The following is a 12095-nucleotide window of genomic DNA, read 5'->3' on the forward strand; positions in this document are numbered from 1 at the left end:
CAACAGATTAGAAACAGTAAAGAAGTAAAGCCTAGTAGAGACACAGTGACAGCAGAAATGACAGCTGACATTGCAAAACAAGAGAAAAATAATGCGGGCATAGAACTATATAGCCACATTGTGCAGTAATGGATGCTCACAAAGATGAGCCCTAAATCATTAATTAAGGGGATTCAACAGATAATATTATGTTTAGAGAGCTTTCTAAGTGAAAGAAGGAAGTAATTACATGTCATAGAGATTCTTATCTAATGTTTCTTCTTGAAACTGATATAAGCTGAAAAAATACAATTCTCTAGACTAGTCCAGCAAAATGAAGTGTTAGTAATCCCATCACTAAATTATTCTACTGAGTTTCTAACAACTTGGTCCTAGTTTCCATTTTTACTGGATTTTAGTAGCTGCCTTGTTAGAAGAAAAAAGAAACCAAAAGCAATTCTGAAGAAAGTTATTTTCTCATCCTACACAATGCTAACAACATAATGATTCTGAATAGAAGGAATGGAGAAGGCACATACCAATGACCTAATGATGGAGTTGTGGAAAGTCTTGCATTCTCATTTTAACCCGGACTAAAAAAAGGACCAGTAGAAAGGTTGAATACAGAGTTTCAATTTTACCAAACTCAACAAAATCTGCAAATATTAATTCTCATTTAGATGCATAGTACTGAAGAGGCCATGACCTAATCAACCCATCATTCCAATACATCTCGAGAGAGAGAAAGTCTTTGTTTCACCAACTTAGTGCCAGCCCCTACCAGTGACCAATAAGTCTATTATCTTCTCCCTGGGGAGGGAAGAGGGATATGGAGGGTGTAGTAAGTGCTTTCTAAGAAATTGCATTTGAGAGTATGGACTTGTTGGATGTTGACTTTTATGTGTCCTTTTAATGTGTTTTTATGTAACATTTTACAGATTACTTTTTTAAAATATTGTTTCCATTTATTAAAGAAGATAACAGCTGTATTTTGCAGAAGGACAGAAGACTGGGAACAAGTGAGATAGGTTTTATTTTCTTTTTTTCTGAGTTATGTGATCATATGTTGCAGAGACATGATTCTTTTTCCAAATATATATTGTAATGTTAATTTCTACCAAAGAAACTCCTGCTAGAATGGCTTGAGAAATGTGAGGAAGATGTGCTATAATTTCTGCTTACAGATTTTAAGTACTTGCATGCTGTAATGCTGTAATTTAGAACAGTGGAACTTGACCAACAAAGCATTACATCTTCAGGGAACCTATGTGAACATGAATGTATTACTGGAATTTACATGAGCATCCTGAAATGTTCTAACTCCACTTGGTGTAAAAAGGACCTTATCTTTAATGTTGCCTGTTTGCTTTTGATTTGTCTTGGCTATCGCCTGCCAAGAGGCTGTATAGCTTTAAAAGAATAATTTGTTAATAGGATTTTATTTAATCTAAGCATTTTTATTTCAGGTATGGCTCTTGTAATAGAAATAAATGGACTGAGACATCACAGAATGTTAAAGTGGGTCAGGGTCAACCTGTGTTTTTCTCAGAGCTGTCTGTTTGAAATGCTTGCTCTTCTCCACCTTTGTATCTACCTGTTTCATAAATTACTATAATATAGTTTGATTCTGTTGAACCAACCCCTAAAGAAACCAGTTAAATATTATTTTAGAAAAAGACATAAATGGTTAGTAATATAAAGAAAGGTTCTGTGAATCAAAGACCCTACAGATAATGTAGATGAGGTAAGGAGATTTGATGCATAATGTTAAGTGTGGTAAAGTTTGTAAATCAGAGAATGTCAACTCCCTTGAATTCACCATGGGAAAGCAGTGCAGTTCAAGAATGCAGACTCAACATGCCTACATGCTTTATTTTTATTTTATAAATGCTTTTCACTTTCTTCATTCTCCCCCATTTTCCCCTTTGGCTATACTGAGATTTGAACTCAGGGCTTTGTATTTTAGTTAGATTATTACTCAGCTAACATTTATCGGGACACAGTTGCAATTTCCATGCTGATTTCCAGCTGTAATGTAACAGTGACCACATCTAGTAATTCAAATTCCTATAAAAGTCATTGACTTAACATTAAGTCACTTGCTGTTATTAGTGATAGAAGTGTTATGGCTGCCAAATGCACTTATTACTATTAAGTAGTTTATCAAAACAAACTTCCCTTTTTCCCTTGTACTTCAAGATTTGGGGGCTTAAACTTTAAGGTAGGAAACTACTAACCACAGTAAAATTTATCCAACATCCAACAGACTGGAAGTGATTAATATGAGAATATTGCTTTGAGACTGGAATTTATACATTTGGGCTCAATACATTATTGTCTTACTAATATTTACTAAAATGCATTTAGTACATAGAATGATGTTCTATGCCTGACCAAAGAATAGATACTTATTCATAAGCCTGTCTTTCATGGCTTGATTCTGTAGAGTGATCTTTAATTGTACACTGGCATAACTATATCTCAGTTCACTTTTGCTTGACCTCCAAGTAGAACACATTGTTTAGCTCAATGTTTAGACTGACTGGCAAAACAAGATAATGAGAATAGACAAGTTCTTGTGTTTAGTATCAATTTTTTTTAAAGTGATCATCATTCTATTTGTACTTAATCTTGTCTCTAATGCAAGTAATCTGTACTTTATAGACATGAGACATTTTGATAAAAAAAGTAGAGAATCAAATAGATTTGTGTATTATTCTTACTATTAGTTTCATAAATTTCAAATAAAGGCAAATCATGTACAAACTTATTTCCTTGAGAGACCAGCTTCTCTGGTTTTAATGTCTTAGATGTAAGCTCATGAATAACTTCTTTGGGGTTACAATACACAGTCATAGAGAAATAAGGGTATTCTTGGGCTCACTTCATGTAAAGACAGAGTGGATGTTTGTAGGTACTTATTTGAAAATAAAGTATTCTCAAGTGAAGTAACCTCCTTCATCCTCAGGCAGGTCTCAGTGAGCTACTAGGCCACAGCTGATAATCATTTGGCTATAATTGCTGCTGGGCCATTGTAGAATTGAATAGCATAAATTGAATCTTAACAGAGTATACTTTTTCTTCCCATTGCTTGCTTCATCTACTCTTTTAAAGTAGCTTTAACTAAATTCATCCCCCAAAAGGCAAATTCCATACTCTATCACAAACTATTTTGATAAAGCTGTGCTAATTTCTTCTCTATAAGATGTCTGTCTCTTGGAGGGTGAATATTACCTTGAGTGCTATTCTATATACGCTATTATTTTTCTTTTATTGTCAGTCCTGGGGCTTGAACTCAGGCCTGAGTACTCTCCTTGGCCTTTCTCAAGGCTAGAACTCTACCACTTGAGCCACTTCACTATGTTGGCTTTTTCTATGTATGTGGTACTGAGGAATCGAAGCCCAGTCTTCATGCATGCTAGGCCAGCACTCTAGTACTAGGCCAAACTCCCGGCCCAGTCTACATTATTTTTGACTCCAAAATATCTTACCTTGTTGTTGTTTAGTTCTTTTTATTTTTTTCATATATTTATTATTGTAATTAATAGAAGGGTTACATTATATTTGCCAGATAGATGGTGCATTAATTCCCATACATTGATAACCTTTCATATGTCTTGGTTCCCATTTCGTTCTTTTTAAAATATTCAATACAAATGCAACTTTCCTACCCCCTTAAAATGCTTGAGTGTGTGGTGTGGCTAATGAATTTGAGAAAAAAAATCATGTAATTTAAAAATGTTTAAGTATGGGCCAGGAGTTTGGCCTAGTAGGAGAGTGCTTGCCTAGCAGGCACAAAGACCTGGGTTCGATTCCTTGGTACCACATACATAGAATAAATAGTCAGAAGATAGAGCTCTAGCCTTGAGAAAGTCCAAGGGCAGTGGTCAGGCCCTGAGCTCCAGCCCAAGACTGGCCTAAATAAATAAATAAATAAAATGTTTAAGTATGTATGTAATTCAGAACTGTATGTAGTCATTAGAGGCACTATAATTAGGTGCTTAATGTCCTGTTTCAAACAGATAATGCTATGTTAAATTTTCTTAAACTTAAGTTTAAAAAGAAAGTCATTGTGATCCTAAGGTGACCTGTAGAAATAATATAACCTAAAGAGTAGAATTCTATCATTTTCTTTTTTTTTTTTTTGGCCAGTCCTGGGCTTGAGCTCAGGGCCTGAGCACTGTCCTTGGACTTTCTCAAGGCTAGAGCTCTACCACTTGAGCCTCAGCACCATTTCTAGCTTTTTTTTTCTATGTATGTGGTATTGAAGAATCGAACCCTGGTGTTCGTGCATGCTAGGCAAGCACTCTACCAGTAGGCCAAACTCCCAGCCCCAAATTCTATCATTTTCAACCTTGAAATGCAGGGAAATTACTTCAACTTTATGAGATTCATTTTTTCATATATATTTCCTTAAACAGTAAAACGAAGATAATTTCCTTTACCTTTTAGAATTTTATGAAGACTGTGAAAGTACAGAGGAGAAAACTCCATGGCTTACTGCCATTAGTTTTAATCATCAATAATAAGTATTCTAACTGATTGCAGTATGTAGACTTTGTATGAAGGAAGTTTGTAATCACTCATGACATAAAACCACACTAAAACCTTAATTTGGGGAGAGGCAAAACACTTTATATTTTGTTTGTTTATCATTTATTATTTTATTCATATTGATTATATCATTTTAATTTATTATTTATTTTGATTTTCTTAAATATAGAATTTAGCTTTCTTCCTTCCTTATTCTATATTCTCAACAAAAAAATACTTCTTTTTAATTTTTAATTCTATATAGCCTGGTTATCTCCTGGCTTAATCCTGACCATCCAAGTGAGAAACAATCTAAGCTTCTCTCTGGAAGTCTTCCTAGGGAGAGGTCTACCAAAGCTCAAGACCAGTTATCATCTGCAGCTATACTGATTATCTAGCACATCGTTTCTTTATAACTTTGTGACTTCTAATTTTCATTCATCTTACTTTACACTTGCACATTTACTCTTCCCTTGGCTTTCCTCTCTCCCAATGGCCCTATTCATCTGATGATTCATATTGGTGCTAAATTGGAAAACGGAAGAGTATTGCCTATTTAGTATCACTTAAAAATGTCTCCACATTGTTATATGATCCTATGTGATATAAAAGATATGTGGGAAGGCTGATGTGGCTCGTACTGGTAGGGTACTAGCCTTTAGCAAAAACTGTTCAAGGACTGTGCTCAGCCCTGAGTTCAATATCATGATGGACTTCTGTGACTAGAGCTGTATAATTACTGTCATGAAGATCCAAATTTAAAAGATGCTAAGAAATTGAAAACAAATTGATTTTTTAAAGCCAGATTCAGAGAGACTCACATGTTTTCTCTCTTGACTTACCTGGTAGTGAGAGCTAGAATTTAAAAAACGCACTTTGATGTTTATGCATGTAGATATAAGCAAACTGGCTGAAGGATGGTATAGTTAGGAGAGAAATCCAAAGGTATGACTCCTATGAAGAAACTGCTGCACAAAATGAATACCAGGAAGCAGAAACTTTTTTGTGGGGGAAGTTCAATAATGGGGAGCCACATAATAGAGAGAAAGCAGGTGAAAAAAGGTTTTAATCATATCCAATACATATTCTGTGGAATTGAGTTATGTAGCCTGAGAATAAGGGTAGATCTGAGAAAATGGAAGAGAATGAAGGAAGGAGTGCCACTGAGCCAGATATATATTATTCATAATCTGACATGGAATTACAATCTCATTGTACAACTCCTTAATAATAAAAGCTAAAAAAATACATTTGCCAACTTTGGTCATTGGTGTGGATGGCTAAAAAAAATTGTAAGAGTTGCTTCTAGTTGAAATATGGAAAATGAACATGTCTTAGCCCCCCAAAGCATCACCTTATGACTTTTGCCGTTGGTATTAGAGCTGTGTGTGCCTCATTATTACAAGGTTGTCATTTAGACTAATAAAATCCTTTGTAAAGATCATCATTGTCAACCATGAAACTCATCTATATTTTGCAAGGAAGAACACTTTTCAAGTGAAATAGAATGAAAATTGTGATGCAGGTGTACGCATTTGTGCTGTATTAATCTAAACAATACTTGATCAGAATGTGTTGGTGAACATGCTCAACAAATGTGTTCCACCAAACAAAACACCAGATGCAGAGCTGAGAATGGTTAAATTAGACTCATTGGGTAGAAAAGAAAGTGGAATGCTCTAAATAAATGCCATCAGCATTTCAGGGAATGGAAGCAAATTATCCTGATAATATCTCTGACCTTTTCTCAATTGACATCTTTAAAAATTGTATTTTGGGTGCTAGATAAGGTGGGAGAATAAAAAGTACAAATAAAATTTTACCATGATCATTTTTAAAATATTTCCTCTTCCTATCAGCTGTTTCCAATGTATTTTTCACATGTTATAGGCTATTTGTTCAATGTAAAAGTTCGCTAATAATATTTCTTTCATGATATACTTCAACTGAAAGAAAGAGTGGACATACACATGGGAATAGAAAGAGTAGAGAAGGAAACTTTTCCCAAATATTTCCCTGTGAAAAGGAATACCCATTTTTGTCTTAAGTTTGGACTGATTTCCATGAAAATATACATGACCTGAGATGATTATAAGATGTAAGGGGAACAGTAGTCTCTTTTTTTACGGGCTCGAAAACTACATTCAAGTACTCTGGTGTTAGCAAGGTGAGGTTTAAAAAAATCAATTAATTCAGTGAAAGTTCTCCAAACGAATTCAATTAAGTAAATCAATTGTCTGTGTGACTGAATTAGGCCAGTAAATTTCATCAAAATGGTAGACTTTTTAACAGAAAACTCTCTAATTGACAAAAGAGTTACAATGTTAGGGAACAGGAAAGCCAGAATCAGACATTAGTGTATTCAACTTAAAATATTACATCTGACTTGCTTCACGGTCTTCCAAACATGCCCTAGTTAAATTCTAGACGAAATATCAATTACTCATGAATGATCACACATTCATTCATGTCTCAAGGTTTTCTAAAATGAAGCGTTATTTACTGAATCAAGCCTATGTAATATGTCATGACCGTTAGTACCTGATCTCAAGCAATGATTCAATGTTTTCACATGTAGTATTAAAATATATTAGTGAATAATTAATGAACCAGGGACTTGTAAATAGCTTCTGTTTTCTTTTCACCTCACAAAGCTTATGTGGTTTTCCAAGATTCAACACAGAACCCATCAGATTCAGGCACAATTTTCTGTGTTTTTTGAGAGCTTTTTGCATATCATCATCATTTTTCTCTTTAATTAGTACGATAATAATTATGCTAGAGAAAATATTTAATGGTTACTATGCATAAGGCACATAGTAACACATTATCACAGTCCATATCTTTTTGTCTGTAATTTTCATAGCAACTTGGGAAGTAGACAGAACATCACATTGTATAGATGAGAAAAATAGGGGCTCACCAGGTATAATTACATTATTAAAGTTACACAAGAGTGAAACTGAGAGTCAATCCCAATAGTCTACATTAAGGCCTATACTTATACTATTTTCTTCTTAGGGACCATTCTCTCATTACTTTGCTTTAGTGCATATTTTGTCTTCTTGATTATATATTAAGTTTGAGTAACTCAGTCTGAGCAGAGTCTTCATAGAGCTAGCCACAGTACAGATTAACATTTACATATCTTCTTAGCTAACATTCCTCCATTTGATTTTTGTTGTTAATAGTTACTAAAGTTCAGGTTTATTAAAGAGTAATGTGCTTATCTAACAATGATGATAAAGTAATTCATGGTTCAATTATCCTTTCTGCATCTCCTGTGGATTGACCTCAAGTTCTCCTGGATGCTCATATACATAAACTCTACCATTGATGGAATTTTGAGATGATGGAAAATATCACCTTATTTACACTGCATAGTAATAGCTTAAGTTAACATAGTTTCATCTTGTTTTAAAGGAATCTTCTAGTTTGTTATCATTTCACTGGCCAAGTGCAAATGCTGAAATCTTTTTTTCCAAATTATGCTGCTTATTTATGCAGACAAACCACCTCTAGTTGCTTTCTAGAAAAAGCACAAATTTACGCTGTTTTCCAAACAGTAGTAGTCTAGCACAACAAATGACATCACACACTTCAAATCTGTCAGTGTTTCTGTAATTGACTGGTAGCCCAAAATACTTGAACATCTTTTAAAATTGAAGAGCAATGCCAATCAGTTTGAAAATTTGTTGAATTCCTCGTATTTGTGGTTTATGTGATTGATGATTTATTGCAATTCTTTTGTCTATGAGTATGTTTTATTCTCTTACTGTTAAGAATATCTGCCGCTGAAGCTATTATCTTCCCTTCAAATATGCCCGTCTTTGTTTTCATTGAGAAGGCTCCAGAGGCACCCAACCTAAGATCACCTTATTCCCTTTGAAATGGCTATGAGTTCACAATGTGTTCCTATTTCTGCTCCCAAGCCCTCTCAAATGTCCGTCCTCATCTCCATTCCATTATTGCTGTAACAGACCTAGCATTCCTCTTTACCTTAGTCTCCAAGCTTGCCTCCCTGACTTCTATTAACTTCCTTTACATTTTCTACTTATTAAAACTTCATCGGAGCTATGGAACGCTACTTAATTCATGTGTTCCTGTATAAGAGTTCCTGATACTCGTTGGTTTGCCGTCTACCTATCCTCTACAGTACTTCCCCTTACCATCCTCCATATCTAATCCCTGCTCCAGGCATGCAAATTGTACTTAGCAGTTCTTCATTGTTGCCATGTTGGTGAAGCCTCATTTTGTTGTTAATTAGGCCACAATTGTCTAAAAAGAAGAAATCACCCTTACTTTATTCTACCTTTCTCTTTCCTGACACCATCACCAAAGATCACCAAAGGTGCCTTTTCTTGTCTGAATGGTTTTATCCCTCATTTCTGTCACCTATCAGGCTTCTGTTCCATTCCACACTGTGCTGTTTTTTTTCTAGTAGAACATTTCTTGAAATGGGAGGAAACGGAACCTATGTCTCATTTGCAATTTTATTCAATTATCCAAGTTAGATCCAGCTACGTGTAAAGTGTTTAATCAGTGGGTAGATGGGCTGATAGGTTCCTATCTGAAATAGGTGCACCCATTTTTTCTATAAAATACTTTTTCTGTATCTGAATATTCTACAAAATAAATATCCTTAAATCAGTTTAAGCATTTCATATATGCAATAGTAATTCTCATTCTACTTAATGTTAAATATCTTTTAGGACACTTCTGAAGATGATCTTTTCTTTGTATTCTGCATAAAGAGCTCATAGTATTTTGTATTCATTTCCACATGGACGGATAATTTAAGCATGTTATCATTGTCTAATTGGCTTTATATGAAAGTGTAAATTCAGTATCACTGGCTTTATATTATTTTCAATTAATTATAATTCAAAATGTGTTTGGTACAAGGTATAGAGGTGCATGCTTATATTCCCAGCACTTGGGAGGCTAAAGGAGGAAGATCCTGAGTTCAAGACCTTCCTGGGCTACATTAGGAGTCTGTTTCAAAATATCAAAACAAAGAAAATTGGTAATAGGAAATAACACAGATAAATTTAACCTTCTCAGCCACATTTCCTCATTTATATTCTTCAAACAAAAGAAATCTGTTCTTCAAATTTCTTTCTTTATCTCTAACTATCACGCATTCATTCTTAAAACTTGAATTCTCTTAGTTTATCAAAATCCTGGAAAATATTTATGGATAGTAGATACTTCTATAAGTAAGACATTATGATTCATGACATTGTATACACACTGCTAAAATAGCAAGGTTCTATTCCAACAATTAGTTCTTTATTTTTGTGCTTAAAATGTACCATGTCAGTGCAATACTAAAGCCTTTCCCCAGAGCAGCAAGCTTTCCTATACAACAAATCTCACTCCAAGTTCTTACTATTGATTGCACATATTTAGTTACAAGATGTGCATGTAATAATAAAATATTGATTTGTGACTTGAGGCTTAGTAAATATTTAATAATTTGGTATAGCAAATATTTATCATCAGGAGAAAGAAATGATTAGAAAATAATAAACTTGAAAATATAAAATTAATCATGAGTAATATAAGGTAGCAATATTTGGCTTCACTTTAGGTATCAACCAGGGGAAATGATTTATGATTTTTCCATATAGAAAGCCAAATAGATTAAAAAGTAAAAGAATCTATTAAGTTCCTCCTACATTGTGCAGAATTTAAAGTGTTATTAATCTTCCATATTACTGTGGTTTCTATAGCAACCTGAAAAATCTTGTTACAATAAATTCCCCAACAGTTGTTTGTATTGTCCCAGAAAAAAATAGATGAAAGAAAGTGCAGTGTATCTGAAGATTGTGGAAATCAGGTTTTTAAAGACATGTTTCATGGGCACATTTTGGTTTGCAGAAAAGTATGTTCAAAACAACCAAGATGAATGCTAAAAGTTGTGGGCAAAAGTTTTAGGAGGAAAAGTATATCTGCATTATCTTAACCCCCACATCTGGGATTTTAGCAACCACAGAGTGAAAACAGTTATTTTTACAGTAGAGAAATATAAGTTACCAAGGCAAAGAACAACACTAAAAAGACATACAAACATCAATGTCTCCAGAGGCATATTGCTCTGGGTAGGGAGGGCCACTTCTGGAATGTTTTTGCAAGCATGTAATCTCAATCTCATCATGAGAAAACCTCATGTGAGAAACCCACATTGAAAGATAGCCTACATGGTTCCTCAAAAGACTAAACATAGGTGTCCCCTATGACCCAGCAATTCCACTACTTAGCATTTACCCAATCGTCCAAATACAAGGACATACTAAACTCAACAGCACAATGTTCATTGCAGCACTATTTCCCATAGCAAAGATATGGAACCAACCCAGATGCCCCTCAGTAGATGAATGAATCAAGAAGATGTGCTATTTATACACAATGGAACGCTATGCTACTGTCAGAAAGAATAACATTGCCCCATTTGTAAGGAAATGGAAAGACTTGGAAAAAATCATATTAAGTGAAGTAAGCCAGACCCAAAGGAATATAGGCTCAATGGTTTTCCTTATTTGTAATAATTAGTACATAACTTGGACTCTCCTAGCAGAGGATTATAATAGCTCAAAACCTAGATACATAAAACTATATAGGATGAGGCTAAATGAAAGGACCTCCAGGATATGGAAACAAGAGCTATATAATGAGTGAATGTTTTTCTTAATGTACATTATTTCTCATCTCTTTTGTTATCCCTTGGTTATTCTCATATTGTAAAAGTATCTTATCTTGTTATCTGGTATATTGTACACATGTTCATTTATTTGGAAGAATAGGAAAGGGATAGGGAAAAACAAGATGAGGGGAGGGAGTGGAGGGAGGAAAATGGGGACAAAAACATGAGAAGGGGTATCAATGTGTGTGAAGTAATGTGCCTTCTATCTGACAAATATAACTGTAACCCTCTATCAATTACAATAATAAAAAAGAAAGCCTACAGAATAACTGATGAATATGGGTCCAAACTGTGTCTAGTACCCAAGTACTAAGAAAGACATCAGAAATAAATGTAATGTGGTATCCTAAAATGATTTAATTTCAGAATAATAGTATTAATGGAAAACTCTGGAGCCTACGTCAAGTGTGTAGTTTGGCTCATAGTTTTAAACCATTGTTTCTTTGATAGTGAAAATGGAAGATTTTAACAGGAGAAGTAGAAGCGGAAGACACACCATAGCACACCCCACTATCTCCGTAAATTTTCTGTGAATCTAAAGTTGTTGAAGAAAACTTCTATTTGCACCATGTTTGGATTATATCATAAAGTTCATAACCAAGTATTGCTATAATTAATGAACATATCCATAGCATTAATGGTATGTCCTTTTTAATAAGAAAACAATGATCAGTTTGTCAATATTCAAAGAGCAGTTTTTTTTTGTCTGAACCTACAGGAAGCTTTGGGACATTCTGCCATATTTCTAGGAGTTAGCACAGGGTGGAAAGGTAGAGACAACTCTTAGAAAATTGGTATGGTGAGCAAACACTTGTGTTTATTCTTCAGCTGACAGCACTCGTTGGGAGATTACTATTCTAACTTGAGTTCAGGTTGA

This window comes from Megascapheus bottae, unplaced genomic scaffold (assembly GCF_031878675.1).
Source record: "Megascapheus bottae isolate mThoBot1 unplaced genomic scaffold, mThoBot2.hap1 HAP1_SCAFFOLD_76, whole genome shotgun sequence".
Lineage (NCBI taxonomy): Eukaryota > Metazoa > Chordata > Mammalia > Rodentia > Geomyidae > Megascapheus > Megascapheus bottae.